Source organism: Entelurus aequoreus, linkage group LG01 (genome assembly GCF_033978785.1).
Source record: "Entelurus aequoreus isolate RoL-2023_Sb linkage group LG01, RoL_Eaeq_v1.1, whole genome shotgun sequence".
NCBI lineage: Eukaryota > Metazoa > Chordata > Actinopteri > Syngnathiformes > Syngnathidae > Entelurus > Entelurus aequoreus.
The window spans coordinates 44,865,682-44,885,681 of NC_084731.1; the positions used below are offsets into that span (position 1 = coordinate 44,865,682).

The window sequence follows — 20,000 nt, forward strand, 5'->3', positions numbered from 1 at the left end:
CTTTCGGGAGCCTATCTCAGCTGCATTCGGGCGGAAGGCGGTGTACACCCTGGACAAGTCGCCACCTCATCGCAGGGCCAACACAGATAGACAACATTCACACTCACATTCACACACTAGGGCCAATTTAGTGTTGCCAATCAACCTATCCCCAGGTGCATGTCTTTGAAAGTCGAGGAAAATGATCAAACTACATAAATAACATACTGTAATTTGATTTTGATATAATTTTTTTATCTTGATGGATTGAAAATGAGTTGACTGATGAACATTATCCCAATTTATTGAGAAAATATAAATAACGACAAATAAAGATAGAATACTATTAACCGCAACATGTAAGTGTAAAAAAACCCCAACAACATTATGATTTGTACATTTTCACAATGTGCTTGTTCTATTTTTAAACAAAGAAAACAATCTGAAGTTGTCTGTATTTTTAAGTTATCGTGCTGTGATTTTACCAGTCCCACTTGAGAGTAGATTTTTCTCCATGTGGCCCCCGATTTAAAATTAGTTTGACACCCCTGACCTAAAGTGTTGGTTTCACTTTATTCGAATAAGATGTGAATGTATTGGTCTTTAATTGTTGTTTACTTGATTGTTTGTATTATACAGATGATCAATATAATAGCAACATTGAATGTGATAACAAATTGTCAATTATTCATTTTAATAGTAGAAGCTTGTATGCAAATTACAACAACATTAAGAACTTTTTGGAACACATCAACGAACCCTTCAAAGTGATTGCTGTCACAGAAACATGGATTGATGATAAAAAAAGGAATAGATTTTGATCTGGAGGGATATGAACTAAACTACATCAACAGAACCAACAAAAATGGAGGAGGAGTAGCTGTGTACGTGATGAAGAACCTGAACTACAAAGTGGTAAAAAACATGTCATTTGCCATAGATAATATCTTAGAATGTATACCCATTGAAATATGTCAGGAAAAAAGCAAAAACATATTCATCAGTTGTATATATAGATCACCTAAGTCAAGTATAGAAACATTTGAAGAATGGATCAAGGCAACTTACATGGACAATGGTCAAAGAATAATGTTCTTATGTGGTGACTTTAATATTGACTTATTGAACCCCAACAAGCAAAAGTCTATTGATGACTTCATTGATACAATGTACAGCATCAGTCTATATCCTAAAATCACAAAGCCAAGCAGAATCACAGGACAATGTGCCACGCTTATTGATAATATTTTTACCAATGATTTTGATAATAACACTACAAGTGGTCTACTTATAAGCGACGTTAGTGATCATCTGCCAGTTTTTACAATATATGATGGAAACTACAAGAAGAACATGGAAGACAAAAGGACATTTCGAAGACTATGCACAGAGAAGAGGATGACTGCCTTCAAAATTGAACTACAAAAGCGAGATTGGGACAATGTGTATAATGAAAAAGAGGTTGATGAAGCATATGAACATTTCTTAAACAAGTTCATAATACTTTATGACAAACATTGTCCATGGATACAACTCAGTAACAAGCAGAGAAAGAATAATCAACCATGGATGACAAAAGGATTAAAAAATGCTTGTAAGAAGAAGAATACACTATATAGAACATTTATAGCACAAACAACTATAGAGGCAGAAATTAAGTACAAAAAGTATAAAAACAAGTTAACAGACATACTACGATCATGTAGAAAAGAATATTACAGTGAATTATTGGACAGGAACAAAAATAATATGAGAGCAACATGGGGCATCCTCAATAGCATTATTAAAAATGGAACTAAGAGGGACTACCCTCGATACTTCTTAGATGAAAATAAAAAAAATGACAACATAAAGGAAGTAGTTGAAAGCTTCAATAATTATTTTGTAAATATTGGACCAAAATTGGAAGAAAGGATTCCAGACCCAGTTCCAATTGAGGACTATAATGATACCATAGAGCAAAATCCCAACTCCATGTTCCTCAGTAATGTGACACAGGAGGAAATAGTTACAATCGTGAAAAAATGTAAATCTAAGACTTCAACTGATTGTAACGGAATTGATATGGAAACGATAAAAAAGGTTATTGAAGAGATCTCAGGACCATTAATGTATATTGGTAACCTATCATTTCAAACAGGTACATTTCCAAACAAAATGAAAATAGCTAAAGTTGCACCAATTTATAAGACTGGAGACAAACATCAATTTACAAATTATAGACCTGTTTCTCTACTTCCACAATTTTCTAAAATCATTGAAAAACTGTTCAATAACAGATTAGAAAGTTTCATAAATAAAAATAGAATACTCGAAGAGAACCAATATGGATATAGAGCTAATGTTTCAACTTCAATGGCTTTAATTGAAATTACAGAAGAAATTACCAATGCAATAGATAGTAAAAAATGTGCGGCAGCGGTTTTTATGGATCTAACTAAAGCATTTGACACAATTACCGTAATTTCCGGACTATAAGCCGCACCTGACTATAAGCCGCACCAGCTAAATTTAGGGGAAAATACAGATTGCTCCATATATAAGCCGCACCCGACTATAAGCCGCAGGGTTTTGATGTGTAATTAGCGTAGTATATAGGGGTTCCTGCTACCACGGAGGGGATTGTCGGGACAGAGATGACTGTTTGGGAACGCAAAGCGTCCCATTTATTAACAATAAATCTTTCAATCATTCAATCAAACTTTCACATCTTTGACATGGCGAACAGCATTCGTGCAGAGTACAAATAATACAACGGTGCAAAGTAATACAAAGTGCTCGCCTGTACGTTATCAAAATAACCAGCCTACCGGTATATGAAAAGTCAGTCTTTAATCATTGTCTCATCGTCTTCCTCCTGCGTACTAAAACCACCGAAATCCTCTTCGTCGGTGTCGGAGAAGAACAGGCCGTAAATAAGCCGCACCCTTGTATAAGCCGCAGGGACCAGAACGAGGGGAAAAAGTAGCGGCTTATAGTCCGGAAATTACGGTAATCACAATATTTTCATCAAAAAACTAGAACGATATGGCATCAGAGGGTTATTCTTAAACTGGATAAGAAGTTATCTAACGAACAGGAAACAATACGTGAAGCTAAGCGAACACACGTCTACAACGCTAAATATATCCTGTGGTGTACCTCAGGGATCAATACTAGGACCTAAATTATTCAATCTCTATATAAATGACATTTGTAAAGTTACAAAAGATTTAAAGTTAGTATTATTTGCGGATGATACAACAGCGTTTTGTTCAGGAGAGAACGCACAGGAGATAATACAAATAATAACAGAAGAAATTAACAAATTAAAAAGATGGTTTGACAAAAACAGACTATCGTTGAATCTTAGTAAAACTAAAATAATGCTATTTGGTAACAGTAGAAGAGAAAGTCAAACAAAAATACAAATAGACGGAATAGAAATTGAAAGAGTAAACGAAACCAAATTTGTAGGTATAATGATTGATGATAAATTGAACTGGAAATCTCACATAAAAAATATACAACATAATGTTGCAAGAAACACGTCAATAATGAATAAAACAAAACATGTTCTAGACCAAAAATCCCTTCATATTCTCTACTGCTCACTAGTGTTACCATATCTGAGCTACTGTGTAGAAATATGGGGAAATAATTACAAAAGTACACTTCATTCATTAACGGTGTTACAAAAAAGATCAGTTAGAATAATACATAATGTTGGATATAGAGAACATACAAACCCTTTATTTATTGAATCAAAAATACTGAAATTCCACGACATAGTGAATTTGCAAACAGCTAAAATTATGCACAAAGCAAACTATAACCTGCTACCCAAGAATAGACAACAATTCTTCTCAAAAAAAGAGGAGAAATATAATCTTAGAGAAAAACGTAATTTAAAACATTTGTTTGCACGTACAACACTTAAGACCTTCAGTATATCAGTATGTGGAATTAAATTATGGAATGGATTAAGCAAAGCAATCAAACAATGTACTAATATGATACACTTCAAGAAACTCTTCAAACTTAAAGTGTTTACAAAGTACAAAGAAGAAGAACCATGACAAACATTCTCAATTTATTTCATCCATCCATTCATTCATTCTTAAAGTAATCTTACTTATCTCATCATATGAAATATGACTTACTTCACCAATTATTATTATTAAATTCTTACTATTATTTATTTATTTATTTTTATTGTGATTACTTATGGAGTTTATTGTGAAAAAATTGTGAACAAGAAGTGAACAAAAAGTTTTGCAACTGTTATGTAAAGAAAAGGGGTAGGATTAAATAAGCTCTGCTTCTTCCTACTCCTTTTCGAACATGTTGAAAAGAAACTGGGAATTGTGATGTATCATGTTGTATGCTTGCATGTTCGAAATAAACTCAAACTCAACTCAAACTCAAACTCCATGATTCATTTATGCACAATTCCCTTACAAGAAAAACAGGAATATAGGAAACTTCACCTGCAGTGTCCAGTATCCACTATGTTTTTTCACAGTCATACTGCTTGATTTGTTTTGCTAAAAAGTTACTGAATCGATTTCAACTCACTGTATCGTTTCGTATTGTATGGTTCTAAAAAAATAATATCATCCCTGAATTGTTTACGGCAACCACAAATATCGAATCGAATCGTTGTTAAAACAATTTGTTACACCCCTATAGTGTATATATATATATATATGTATATATATATATATATATATATATATATATATATATATATATATATATATATATATATATATATATATATATATATATATATATATATATATATACGTTAGGTCAGAGGTGGTCCAGTCCTTCTCAAATAGTGGGGTAGCCCCCCCTGCACGTGTGACCTCGGGGAACATGCTTATTTTGCTGTACTAGAATATGATGAAGCGTATGTAGCACCTAGCTTCACTGTAACCCCGGTGGGAGACGAGGGAAGACCGTTGTGTTGTTTTCTTTAATGTAAATAAGCTTACAATACAATGTTATGCAGAGGTATAGTTATAACAATTTCATAGACAAATTATACTATTTATACTCACAGTATGGTTTAACGTTGTGTTGCGGCTTTATCATTACGTTGTATCATTTGTATTTATTGGGGCGCAGAATATTTTCTCCTTCTTAGGGGAGGTGTAAGAGAACATATTTGAGAAGCACTAACCTGACTCGCACATAAAGAAAGCTCAGATGCCGTTCACTGGGAGGTCGTCACGATATTAGTGATAGTACTGAAACGATTAATTGATTAAATTGAGTAATTCCATTAGAAAAAAAGACTGTAACTAACAAAAATTGCTATAATCCGGATTGCATGGGGTGCCAGGAACTTTAAATATGCAAATATAGTTTCTGCACGGCAGCTGTGATACAGCGCACAGGGTGGTGTTTGGGTGCCGTGTAGGGTTGTGCGATATTTACGATAGCAATTATATAAATTTGGCCACGATAAAGTTGTTAATACTATTGTTATATCGCGATAATACATGCCAATGACACATTTAGAGTGTCCGCCCTAAGATCGGTAGGTCGTGAGTTCAAACCCCGGCCGAGTCATACCAAAGATTTTAAAAATGGGACCCATTACCTCCCTGCTTGACACTCAGGATCAAGGGTTGGAATTGGGGATTAAATCACCAAATGATTCCTGGGAGCGGCAACCGCTGCTGCTCACTGCTCTCCTCACCTCCCAGGGGGTGATCAAGGGTGATGGGTTTAATGCAGAGGATGATTTTACCACACCAAGTGTGTGTGTGTGACTATCAGTGGTACTTTAACTTTTAACTTTTTAATTTTTGCAGTGTCCTGCAAATTTCACGGCGACAACAGAAGAAACGTGTTCTCAACGCATCGTAGCGTCCTCACTAACGGGCAGCGACTAATGTCCCGCCACAGTGTCAAGCTGCTTCTTAATCACTAATCATCGCCTCCATAGCGGCAGATAAACAATGTTTCTTGCAAGTATCATTATCACTAGTGGACGAGGAAGAGCCAAACATGCTACACTGCACACCATAGGAAGATATGCTAACTGCTAACCTACGGTAGAGCGCTTGAATGTAGACAGAGGTGGGCGGATAGATACAAATATCGACAATAATGACACCAATAATATCAAGTAAATGAAAAAAAATAAAAATAGACAACATTCTTCTTGGGGCCATGTTTCAACTTGAGGTAGTTCCAAAAAGAAGCTTCAGGAAGGAGGCGGCGGCCGACCATACAGTAAAGCAGTTTGATTGGCAACTGTGGTAAGATTAGACTGATTATTTTTTTTATTCAAAAACATTTGTTTTGGTCATTTTTGTTGCAAACTTAGCAAATAAGACCTGGACACAAGAGGGATTTAACTGCAAAAGCCAAATGATTTAAATGAGAGCTAATAGTAGGAAAAAAATTAGATATTTTATTAATATTGTTACACCGCCATCTTGGGTTTTTCTCTGATTATGATTGTGATCCAATTTTAATTATTCATTGATTTAGAAAATGTTAGGTTAGCTTCACTCTTGATATGGTACTGCCCTTGTAACTACTTGGTATTGGATTTATATCCAAATTTGTAGTATTGCCCAGGGCCAAAACTAATTTACAGTATCCAAACAACATAAAAAAAAGTGCGTATTACTTTTAAAGGCCTACTGAAATGCGATTTTCTTATTTAAACGGGGATAGCAGGTCCATTTTATGTGTCATACTTGATCATTTCGCGATATTGCCATATTTTTGCTGAAAGGATTTAGTAGAGAACATCGACGATAAAGTTCTCAACTTTTGGTCGCTGATAAAAAAGCCTTGCCTGTACCGGAAGTAGCAGACGATATGCGTGTGACGTCACAAGTTGTGGAGCTCCTCCCATCTGCACATTGTTTACAATCATGGCCACCAGCAGCGAAAGCGATTCGGACCGAGAAAGCGACGATTTCCCCATTAATTTGAGCGAGGCTGAAAGATTCGTGGATGAGGAAAGTGAGAGTGAAGGACTAGAGGGCAGTGGAAGCGATTCAGATAGGGAAGATGCTGTGAGAGGCGGGTGGGACCTGATATTCAGCTGGGAATGACTAAAACAGTAAATAAACACAAGACATATATATACTCTATTAGCCACAACACAACCAGGCTTATATTTAATATGCCACAAATTAATCCCGCATAACAAACACCTCCCCCCTTCCGTCCATATAACCCGCCAATACAAATCAAACACCCGCACAACACACTCAATCCCACAGCAAGTACCGTTCACCTCCCCAAAGTTCATACAGCACATATATTTCCCCAATGTCCCCAAAGTTACGTACGTGACATGCACATAGCGGCACGCACGTACGGGCAAGCGATCAAATGTTTGGAAGCCGCAGCTGCGTACTGCGTTACACATACAAATCAAGCAAAATGCTTATGGCAACATTCTGGTTGTGTACTCACGGTACCGCGTCTGCGTATCCAACTTATAGTCCTCCTGGTAAGAGTCTCTGTTGTCCCAGTTCTCCACATAACAGGCCAATGGTAAAGCTTGACTGTCATCTTTCGGGAATGTAAACAATGAAACACCGGCTAGGTGTTTGTGTTGCTGCAGCCTGCCGAAATACACCGCTTCCCACCTACAGCTTTCTTCTTTGCTGTCTCCATTGTTCATTGAACAAATTGCAAAAGATTCACCAACACAGATGTCCAGAATACTGTGGAATTTTGCGATGAAAACAGACGACTTAATAGCTGGCCACAATGCTGTCCCAAAATGTTCTCTACAATCCGTGACGTCACGCGCAGGCGTCATCATACCGAGACGTTTTCAGCAGGATATTTTGCGCGGAATTTAAAATTGCACTTTAGTAATCTAACCCGGCCGTATTGGCATGTGTTGCAATGTTAAGATTTCATCATTGATATATAAACTATCAGACTGCGTGGTCGGTAGTAGTGGGTTTCAGTAGGCCTTTAACATAACTATATTCACAATGAATTAGCAATTATAGGTTAATATTAGTTTTGAGGAAATAATACAACCTAAAATGACACAATATAAATGGTTATACTTGTATATCGCTTTTGTACCTTCAAGTTACTCAAAGCGCTTTGACACTATTTCCACATTCACCCATTGATGGCGGTAGTTGGCATGCAAGGCCCTAACGATGGCAAGATGAAATAGACAAATATTGGGGAACAGTGCAGTGGCAGGGAGCAGCTAGAGATCGTTCACTATGGCAGAAACATGCTGAGGCTTTCGTCCAGCAGTGGACTGACAACGGCTGATGAGGATGATGATGAAGGCCCTAACCACAATTCATCAGGAGCAAGGGTGAAGTGTCTTGTCCAAGGACAGTACGGATGTGACTAGGGTGGTGGAAGCCGGGGATCGAACCAGGAGCCCTCAGGCTGCTGGCACGGCTGCTTTCCCAACCGAGCCACGCTGTAACAGTACACATGTGGTTGTATTATCGTTTATATGCCAAATAATATATTGTGATATATATTGTTATTGCAAGAGGCTGCAATATATATAGCAATATATATTTGTGAATTAAAACACAGTTTCTGCAGTTTCTCAATACTTTAATGGATACATGTTTGTTTTTGTGGCCGCATGCCTGGAGGCTCGCTACAGCCTGTGTGATGTAGACTGATTCAGCGGCAGGGCTTGACTCGCTAACCAGTAGGACTTATTTTTAATGGTTTGTTTTTCTGATGTGGACATCCACTTTTACGCCTTCACAGTAACTTTCTTGGTTAGTTCCGGTGGTTTGAGGACAGGATGTCCATCTCTGAGCAGTGCTCTAACGTGGACATCGACTGTCGAACCCAGGGGTGTCCAAACTTTTAAATTGGGGGCTGCATTGGGCTAAAAATATTTGGCCGGGGGTCTAAAGCAGGGGTCCCCAAACTTTTTGACTCGGGGGCCGCATTGGGTTAAAAAATTTGGCCGGGGGACGGGCTGTATATATATATATATATATATATATATATATATATATATATATATATATATATATATATATATATATATATATGTATATATATACATATATATATACATATATATATATATACATACATATATACAGTACATTGTCTTTATATTCCAGCGAGTTAATCCCTTTTGTCATTTAACATTGATGTTCATCAACATTTAACATTGTCACGTTATCGATGGGAAAATTCATTTTTAGACAATATGATTTGCCTGAGCGGCTAGGAGACACCGAGAGTAACAAGCGGTATAAAATGGATTAGAAAGGAAAGATAAAATAAAAAAATAAAATAAAATAAAAATTAAAAATTAAAACACTTTTTTTTAACTTGGGACTTCCCGTGGGCCGGATTTTGGATGCTGGGGGCCGGATCCGGCCTGCGGGCCGTAGTTTGGGGACCCCTGGTCTAAAGTAACAATATATGTATATTGTATGCATACATATCTAGCCTATACATTTATGTGTGCACATATATACACACAAACACACACACACATATATATATATATATATATATATATATATATATATATATATATATATATATATATATATATATATATATATATATATATATATATATATATATATATATATATATATATATATATATATATTTGTATATATTATAGGGGTGTAACAATTTGTTTTAACAATGATTCGATTCTATATATTATAGGGGTGTAACAATTTGTTTTAACAATGATTCGATTCGATATTTGTGGTTGCCGTAAACAATTCAGGGACAATATTATTTTTTTAGAACCATACAATACAAAACGATACAGTGAGTTGAAATCGATTCAGTAACTTTTTAGCAAAACAAATCAAGCAGTATGACTGTGAAAAAACATAGTGGATACTGGACACTGCAGGTGAAGATTCCTATATTCCTGTTATTTCTTGTAAGGGAATTATGCATAAATTAATCATGGATACAAACAATCAAGTAAACAACAATTAAAGACCAATGCATTCACATCTTATTTGAATAAAGTGAAACCAACACTTTAGGTCAGGGGTGTCAAACTCATTTTAAATCGGGGGCCACATGGAGAAAAATCTACTCTCAAGTGGGACTGGTAAAATCACAGCACGATAACTTAAAAATACAGACAACTTCAGATTGTTTTCTTTGTTGAAAAATAGAACAAGCACATTGGGAAAATGTACAAATCATAATGTTGTTGTTTTTTTTTTACACTTACATGTTGCGGTTAATAGTATTCTATCTTTATTTGTCGTTATTTATATTTTCTCAATAAATTGGGATAATGTTCATCAGTCAACTCATTTTCAATCTATCAAGATAAAAAAATTATATCAAAATCAAATTACAGTAGGTTATTTATGTAGTTTGATAATTTTCCTCGACTTCCAAAGACGTGCACATGGGGATAGGTTGATTGGCAACACTAAATTGGCCCTAGTGTGTGAATGTGAGTGTGAATGTTGTCTGTCTATCTGTGTTGGCCCTGCGATGAGGTGGCGACTTGTCCAGGGTGTACGCTGCCTTCCGCCCAAATACAGCTGAGATAGGCTCCAGCACCCCCCTTCACCCCGAAAGGGACAAGCGGTAGAAAAATGGATGGATGGATGATGTACTAACATCATGTGGTTTATTTTGTACATATGTAGCATAATCTACAAAGATACAAATAATTGCCATTGGGACATCCAGTGGACACATTTAGAACAGTTGTTTCTTTCATTCAAAAGTTTCAGGTTCATTTTTATACTTAGCAAACTCATCCCGCGGGCCGGATAAAACCTGTTCGCGGGCCTGATCTGGCCCTTGCTTTAGGTTGAATTAACAAGAGGAAACACTTTCTGCTCACATTTTAAACTTTCAAGCAATTTTCAATAAAAGTACAGTAAGGAACATTTTAAGAGTAGATTTACTTGCTAAATAAAGTTCCCCAGTATCTGTTCTCCGCCCTTGTATCGCCGATGAAAAACAGCTTTCTCGGTGTGCAGAAGCATCTATGTCCCCTCATCCTTGTTGATGATATTGACCCCTGGCTTCCTAATTTCTATAGCGTCCATCATCCATCTCTTCTATTTATTTGTTTCTCATCAAATGACTTCTCCTTGTGGTCTGGGAGTTGGTGCGTCACAGTTACATGCACCGCTGTCACTTTCATTGTGTCTTCTGTGGTTTCAAGTTGTGTTGCGGCTTTGTCATTGTGTTGTGTCATTTGTATTTATTGTGCCATTTGCAATCGTGCTGTAGCTGTAAGATATGATATTCAAATGCCCGGCAGTGGAGATGGAGATACACTCTCAGACGCTTTCTTAACAAGCGGTAACAAACTCAGGGAGTCAAAACACACATATATACAAGAGCTGCTGTTTGCCACAACTCACATTTAAACACTGAACACACAGACATCCAAAACTTGTGGGACTTTGTTCCCACTGCCACTGTTGTACACGTCACACACAACAGTACCTTCTCCTAAAGGCACACAGACACATATGTCACAGATATTACAGTATTGTCTTGTGACGTTTGCGTTTGTTATAATCTTTCTCGACCACTGTAAATATCCGCCATTTTTGTTTTGTTGACGCCACAGACGGGAAAATAGACTTAACGTTTAAAATCTTTTGTATCGCAAGTGCTAAACTTCATATAAAGTCTGCCGTTCTTAAATCCAATGTTTTCCTCTTTCTGGTATCGATAAAATTGATCGATTCTCTTTTAAAACAATATTGGATTGATACCTATTTATTGGAAGGAAAACTTGCCGAGATCGCAGTGGTGTGCCGTCAGGGCCAGCAAGGCCTTCTCTGCTGGCCTAACATAACCAGAAATCATGATCATAATTAAAGATAGAATTATTTTTTAATTTACTTTCCCTAAATATCTAAAAGTATTCATATTCTCTTCATGTCATATTATGCTCCTTCCAGTGCTGTTGTTTTTAGTTTTACAAACCCCGTTCCCATATGAGTTGGGAAATTGTGTTAGATGTAAACATAAACGGAATACAAAGATTTGCAAATCCTTTTCAACCCATATTCAATTGAATGCACTACAAAGACAAGATATTTGATGTTCAAACTCATAAACTTTATTTTCTTTTTGCAAATAATAATCAACTTAGAATTTCATGGCTGCAACACGTGCCAAAGTAGTTGGGAAAGGGCATGTTCACCACTGTGTTACATGGCCTTTCCTTTTAACTTAACTCAGTAAACGTTTGGGAACTGAGGAGACACATTTTTGAAGCTTTTCAGGTGGAATTCTTTCCCATTCTTGCTTGATGTACAGCTTAAGTTGTTCAACAGTCCGGGGGTCTCTGTTGTGGTATTTTAGGCTTCATAATGCACCACACATTTTCAATGGGAGACAGGTCTGGACTACAGGCAGGCCAGTCTAGTACCTGCACTTTTTTACTATGAAGCCACGTTGATGTAACACGTGGCTTGGCATTGTCTTGCTGAAATAAGCAGGGGCGTCCATGATAACGTTGCTTGGATAGCAACATATGTTGCTCCAAAAGCTGTATGTACCTTTCAGCATTAATGGCGCCTTCACAGATGTGTAAGTTACCCATGTCTTGGGCACTAATACACCCCCATACCATCACTTATGCTGGCTTTTCAACTTTGCGCCTATAACAATCCGGATTGTTCTTTTCCTCTTTGGTCCGCAGGACACGGCGTCCACAGTTTCCAAAAACAATTTGAAATGTGGACTCGTCAGACCACAGAACACTTTTCCACTTTGTATCGGTCCATCTTAGATGAGCTCAGGCCCAGCGAAGCCGACAGCGTTTCTGGGTGTTGTTGATAAACGGTTTTCGCCTTGCATTGGAGAGTTTTAACCTGCACTTACAGATGTAGCGACCAACTGTAGTTACTGACAGTGGGTTTCTGAAGTGTTCCTGAGCCCATGTGGTGATATCCTTTACACACTGATGTCGCTTGTTGATGCAGTACAGCCTGAGGGATCAAAGGTCACAGGCTTAGCTGCTTACGTGCAGTGATTTCTCCAGATTCTCTGAACCCTTTGATGATATTACGGACCGTAGATGGTGAAATCCCTAAATTCCTTGCAATAGCTGGTTGAGAAAGGTTTTTCTTAAACTGTTCAACAATTTGCTCACGCTTTTGTTGACAAAGTGGTGACCCTCGCCCCATCCTTGTTTGTGAATGACTGAGCATTTCATGGAATCTACTTTTATACCCAATCATGGCACCCACCTGTTCCCAATTTGCCTGTTCACCTGTGGGATGTTCCAAATAAGTGTTTGATGAGCATTCCTCAACTTTATCAGTATTTAATGCCACCATTCCCACCTTCTTTGTCACGTTATGCTGGCATCAAATTCTAAAGTTAATGATTATTTGCAAAAAAAAAATAAAAATATCAGTTTGAACATCAAATATGTTGTCTTTGTAGCATATTCAACTGAATATGGGGTGAAAAGGATTTGCAAATCATTCGATTGTAGCTGAGATAGGCTCCAGTGCCCCCCGCGACCCCGAAGGGAATAAGCGGTAGAAAATGGATGGATGGATGGATGTATTCCGTTTATATTTACATCTAACACAATTTCCCAACTCATATGGAAACGGGGTTTGTAGTTTGTATCCAATCAGAATTCAGCTAGCTTATGTTGCCATGCTGTACCAAATCTGCTAGAGGCCTTCACAATCGACAATGCGGGCGTCTGTGCACTGCAAATGAACGGGGACATATAGTTGATAGACAGTTGCCATAGCCAATCAGATCACAAGTTGTTGTCAGTAAGGCCTTCGAGATGGCCGCACGTTGAACGTGACATCTACGCGTCCTATGATTGGATACTCATCGGGACCGTTAGCGGATGAATTTGAGAACATATAGAGTTAAGAGACAGTTGCGATAGCCAATCAGATCACAAGTTGTTGACAGTAGCCTATCCAAGTAGCCTGATGTTAACGAGACGGTGATTGGATACACACTTTTCATTCCAAAGTGAGTATCCATTCTCAAATTTCAATTTAGCAGGAAGCAGGAAGTGTTGCGCCGTAGCCAGACTGGGATAGCAGAAAAGGAGAACAAAACGTTGATTAGGTGGCAGATATATATTTGCAAGGCCATTTTCAAGAAGGATATTTAAAGAGAACTACATCTTGTGAGACAACGTCGGCCAACCCCGGAAGGTAGCTCAGCTGTTCTGGCGATGAAATGGGGAACGGCATCGAATGGGTCCTACTAATTGTGAGTTCAAATATTTTATTTTTTCACTTTTAATATGTTTTTTGCAATTTTAATTTTGACAGTACCACGTAAGATATGTTTTAATTGCTGATGTGTTTTAATTGATTTTTAAATGCGCCAGAAAATAACCCGTTTTGTACACTGTTTCAATGCCCAGTAGAGCGTAAATGTGTTTCTGTATAGTATTTTTCCAGCAATGGTCATGTGGTGACATCAATTATGGTATTTTGAGAGGTAATCTTTGAAGTTGGACATCACTGAAGGCCAGTGTTGGGACTAACGCGTTACAAAGTAACGTGTAAGTCCCAACCACGCCCATCAGGAGCAAGGGTGAAGTGTCTTGCTCAAGGACACAACGGACGTGACTAGGATGGTAGAAGGTGGGGATTGAACCAGTAACCCTCAGATTGCTGGCACGGCCACTCTCCCAACTTCCCCACGCCGTCCCCGTGCTTGCTTACAATGGAGCGTATGGGAGCCAATCAATTCTGTCGATAGAGCCCCTAAAAAAACATCCACATACCTCCATTAGGGTTTTATATACATGATGTAAGTATATGTGTAATGTAGTAACAGGCACATTTATAATAACATTTAATATTTATGTATTTTGATCATTTTAAGCATATGCTGCACATTGATTTCAAAAACGCATCACAAGGTTTTTTTTTCATCACTGATTTCTGCTCATTGAAGACTTTATGAGAGCCAACAAACAAAAATTAAACATCACTTACTGTACAACGTCTGCTGTCATAAGGATGCCATCTGCTAGGATGTTCATATATTCCCATTTAGGTGAAAAATGTCTCATAATCCTCGCGCAAAGAACGGGGTGTAGGGCCGGGGGGAACAAGTGCTTTTTGTGTTGTCCTCGCCATCTCAAGGTCCTAAATGGCTGTCAAAGTGTACCAACTTGTCGGAATACGTTCTCAGACTTCTTCTGTCCAGGTGAGAGGCATGTTGTATGATCTACAATAAACTTAAAGGGAGCAAGAAAGCGATAAAACAGCAGACCACTCGATGATGTAAACATAGGTACACAGGAAGCCATCATGTCGCCGCTATTAATAGATTGTAATATTCAAGTCACGAAACGTAAATGGAGTATTGTTGGCACTTTTTTAATGGTTATTTATCTGATTCTATGGGTGGAATAGTGGAGCTCCCATTGGCTTTGGACTTTTTGTTACGTTTATTTAATTAGAATGCATAAAAAAAAATCCATCTGTGGTTATGTCTCTCATAATGATTGTGAACTATAGGCAAAATTCCAAAAAAAGTGCAGTTGCCCAAACATTATGACTAAATTGGTTAAGCTATATATTAATTTGCACTTTAATTTTAGCGACAGTTTAGTTAACAAATATATTCAATATTAATGTTGTTTATTTATTTTAGCACAACATAATTGCATCTACATTTATTTTTTGTCATTTTTTTACGAGTACCTTTTTATGCAGTATATTGGGTTCATACCTTTTTTCCTAATCAGCCTGACCTATGCCTAAGGTTTATATAAATAATAATATTTGTAATTAACACATGATTTCATATCATTTGACAAGGTTGTAAACTGTGAGTAGGTTAGATATAATTATTAAAAAGGTTAAGAAAGCATTTTTTTACTTGCAACTTTTTCTTCTGTAATTTTTTCATTTTTGCTGTTCTTTTTTCATTTACAAATATCTAGACTTTTTTCACAATTTTTTTCTGTTAATGTTCTCATAATATTTTGACTTTATTCTTGTCATATTACAACTTTTTCCCCCACCTTTAGTATTTGCTTTATTTCTATTATTGCACTTTTTTCTTCCATATTTCGACTTTATTCATCTAAAATATATATTTTTTGACTTTATAATCGTAACATTTTTTGTCGTAAGGTTACAACTTTTTTCTCTTAATATTTGCGTTATTATAATACAGTATTCTACTTCATTATTATGAAATTACTTGCTCTTTTTTCCATTTTTGTTAGTTTTCTGTTTAATTGTATTTTCAAAACGGCCAATAAAAAATTAGGCCTGCGGGGTGCACTTTGGACACTGATAAGAACGCACAGTGAAATGTAAACGTGTTTTACTGATTGTATAAGAGCACATGACTGGTTGTGAAGTTAAGTTTTAATACATAATAAAATTATGTATCAGTCACGTGACTTCATGTATCTGCAGGGAAAGAGATGATGATGACCCCTGGTTTAAATGGTTTGTGTTACACAACATTACATAACTTCATTATGCAGCTGTACCTGCGTCCATACACAATGTACTCAATTGTGTTACAACGCTACGTGATGTGCAACACCAGCTTTAGCTACTTTTGTGTACCTTGGTTTTATGTGTCGGCTTGGCGATGTTGTTTTCTTTTCAGTATCTGCCCAGTGGCCGCTCCTAAAGTGAGGCGAGAGCTGGGAGTGAGTGTGCAAAGAAGATGAGGGATGAGAAAAATAGTCTCGGTTTGGAATACACAATGCACAGTGTGTGACGTAATACGTTATATGTCATGTATTCTAGATAATTTTATATTGCGGAAATTAACAGTAATTAAGAGTATTTATAGTAGGGGAATACGTTTATTTATGCAGTTAACAACAGGTTGCCTAATCACCAGCTGCCATTGTTATGTTTCATTATTGTCTTGTTTGACTTACACACACTTAGAAGTTCATTATGTACCTGTGCTCAATTCAACGACATCCACTAAAAGAGCTGTAAAACATCTGCCTTCACAAAGATGATAATGCTCAGTTGAAAGACTCCCTCTAAATTGAGTTCGACACCACTGCAATCTATGTGTAAAAAAACGAAATTAAATAATGACTTAAGCTTTACAGTGTTTCATATAGATTTATTTATTTGTGACGGCTCGCCACAAATACATTTGGACTGCCACAAGTACAAAACCCAAAACCAGTGAAGTTGGCACGTTGTGTAATTCGTAAATAAAAACAGAATACAATGATTTGCAAATTCTTTTCAACTTATATTCTATTGAATAGACTGAAAAGACAAGATATTTAATGTTGGAACTGAGAAACTTAATTTCTTTTTGCAAATAATCATTAACTTAGAATTGAATGGCAGCAACACATTGCAAAAAAGTTGGCACAGGGGCATGTTTACCACTGTGTTACATGGCCTTTCCTTTTAACAACACTCAGTAAACGTTTGGGAACTGAGGAGACCAATTTTTGAAGCTTTTCAGGTGAATTCTTTCCCATTCTTGCTTGATGTACAGCTTAAGTTGTTCAACAGTCTGGGGTCTCCGTTGTCGTATTTTAGGTTTCATACTGCGCCACACATTTTCAATAGGAGAGAGTTCTGGACTACAGGTAGGCCAGTCTAGTACCCGCACTCTTTTACTACAGAGCCACGCTGTTGGAACACGTGGCTTGGCATTGTCTTGCTGAAATAAGCTGGGGCGTCCATGATAACGTTGCTTGGATGGCAACTTATGTTGCTCCAAAACCTGTATGTACCTTTCAGCATTAATGGTGCCTTCACATATGTGTAAGTTACCCATGCCTAAGGCACTAACACACCCCCATACCTTCACAGATGCTGTCTTTTTGTCGCATCTGTGTGATCATGTTTTGTTTAAGTTATGTTCTACTTGGTTTTGGACTCTTTTTGTTCCTGCTTTTCATTCCCTTGTCTTGTTTCCATGGTTACCCATTAGTTTCACCTGGTTCACATTGTCATGTCACGCACCTGTTCACGGTTAGTCACGCACCTGTTTTCACTTATCATGTCACTATATAAGCTTTTCTGTTTCTGTTGTTCGTCCTGGCGACATCACACCTTCTCCACACAAATTTATGCTCTGCACCTGTTTACCATAGTTCTTGTTTCATCTCATGCCAAGTAAGTTTTGATTTAATGTTTATAGTTTTTATGCCCAAGTGCATGTCTTTTGTTTCATAGCCAAGTTTGTTACCTCCTCTGTGAGCGCCTTTTGTTTATTCCTTTTTATTGTCCTTATATTAAATTATGTACTCACCTCCAAGCCGTGTCCAGTCAAGTTGTTTTGCACCTCGGAAAAACAATCCACGCCAAGGACCAAGTCGTGACACTTTTGAGGTTTTGGGTTTTGGGTTTTGTGGATTTGGCGCTTTTTGTTAGATGTCCGTATGCATTGTGATTCCACACAGCTCATACGGACCTGCTCTGCCAGAGCATAAGAAGATGTAGCTGTATCAAGTATATAGACCTCTCTAAATTTGGGATGTAGGGATGTAACAATATGAAAATGTGTCATCGCGGTTATCATCATCAAAATGATCACAGTTATCATTATTATCACAGTATTGTTGAATGTGCTCAAAAAGTAATTACAAACACTTATAACCAGGTTATATTTTTTTAAAATACAATAAATATATAGCCACGCAATATACTTTCATGACAGAAGAAATTAATTATATAATAATATTGTTCCGACTACTTAAAAACTATATTCTTTTTATTTGAGTGTTTGAATATGTTTATCTTCTTCCGTTTTAATTTGTAAAAGTTTTAGTTTTTTTTTTAATTATGAAGAAAAAAACCTGTGTTGATTTCGACACGTACGTTTTATGTGATGCTAAGCAATTTCACTTGTTGTCATTTTGCTTCGAGTATTGATTGATCTCTCTGTCTGAGAGAGCAAAGCCTGTAGGTTTAATGTGCACAATTTAATATCTTAGTTGCTCAGACAGTTATGGGTTATATGAATTTAGATTAGGGAATGTTGTTTTTTAACGGAGAAAGATGTTAATCGCTCTTGTTTTCATGCTAGCAATAAACTAGCTGGCGCTAGCTTCCTTTTTCCAGTAAATAAGCAGTGTCACCGGTCTGAGTTTATCAGTGTTATCAACCGCTGTTTTAAGTAGGCCTGGGCATTGTGACCTAAAAATAAAATCCCAGATTTTTTCACAAAAAGGGAAGCAATACTTATTTTTTGAATAAAATACTTAAAACTTTTGTCTATGCAAATAAATATTCAAGTAAAACATTGAGAGAACTACCCAGTTTCAGTAAGTGGATAAGATAAACGCAGGTTTTTTCATTTCCACATCTTGGCGGTGTGCAGAGCGACTGCTTAAGTGATCCTTCTCCACTGTACTTCTTTCTCTTCATACATGCTATCATCTTACATAGCTTGTGTAAATGGTTCCACCATAGTAAGCCGCTATGCAGTGGGAGTTGGTTTGTTGTCACGGAGTTGTTCATATCAGAAAGCAATGCATTCCCCGCACCTGACTGGAGGCATCGGTTTCAGATGCTGGAATAAGTTTGTTGTGCTGCTTCCTTTTAAGAACAAACTTTGCGGCATGCAGTCATTTGCACCACATCTGTTGCCGTGTTTGTTGCATTTTTGTTGTGTTATGCTTGATTGTAAAAGATGAGGATCGAGGAGATGGCGTTCATATGTTGTTAATTTTCAGTGATTTTCATGTACATTCTGGGTGTCTCATTCAGTAAGAAAATTTAAAATTCCATTACGTTGTTTGAGGTGGTGTGTCATAACGTTTTTAGGATTCAATCAGACATTATTGGGAGATTTTGCGTTAATGTGTATATATATATATCCATCCATCCATCCATCCATTTTCTACTGCTTGTCCCGTTCGGGGTCGCAGGGGGTGCTGGAGTCTATCTCAGCTACATGTATATATATATATATATATGTATGTGTATATATATATATATATATATATATATATATATATATATATATATATATATATATATATATATATATATATATATATATATATATATATATATATATATCAATCAATCAATGTCAATGTTTATTTATATAGCCCTAAATCACAAGTG

The 20,000-nt window shown here is 36.9% G+C and overlaps 1 protein-coding gene across 1 annotated transcript in view; it reads left to right on the forward strand.

Moving 5' to 3' along the window:
* Nucleotides 1-20,000, forward strand: part of bsnb (bassoon (presynaptic cytomatrix protein) b) — a 276,063-nt gene that overhangs the window by 1,059 nt on the left and 255,004 nt on the right.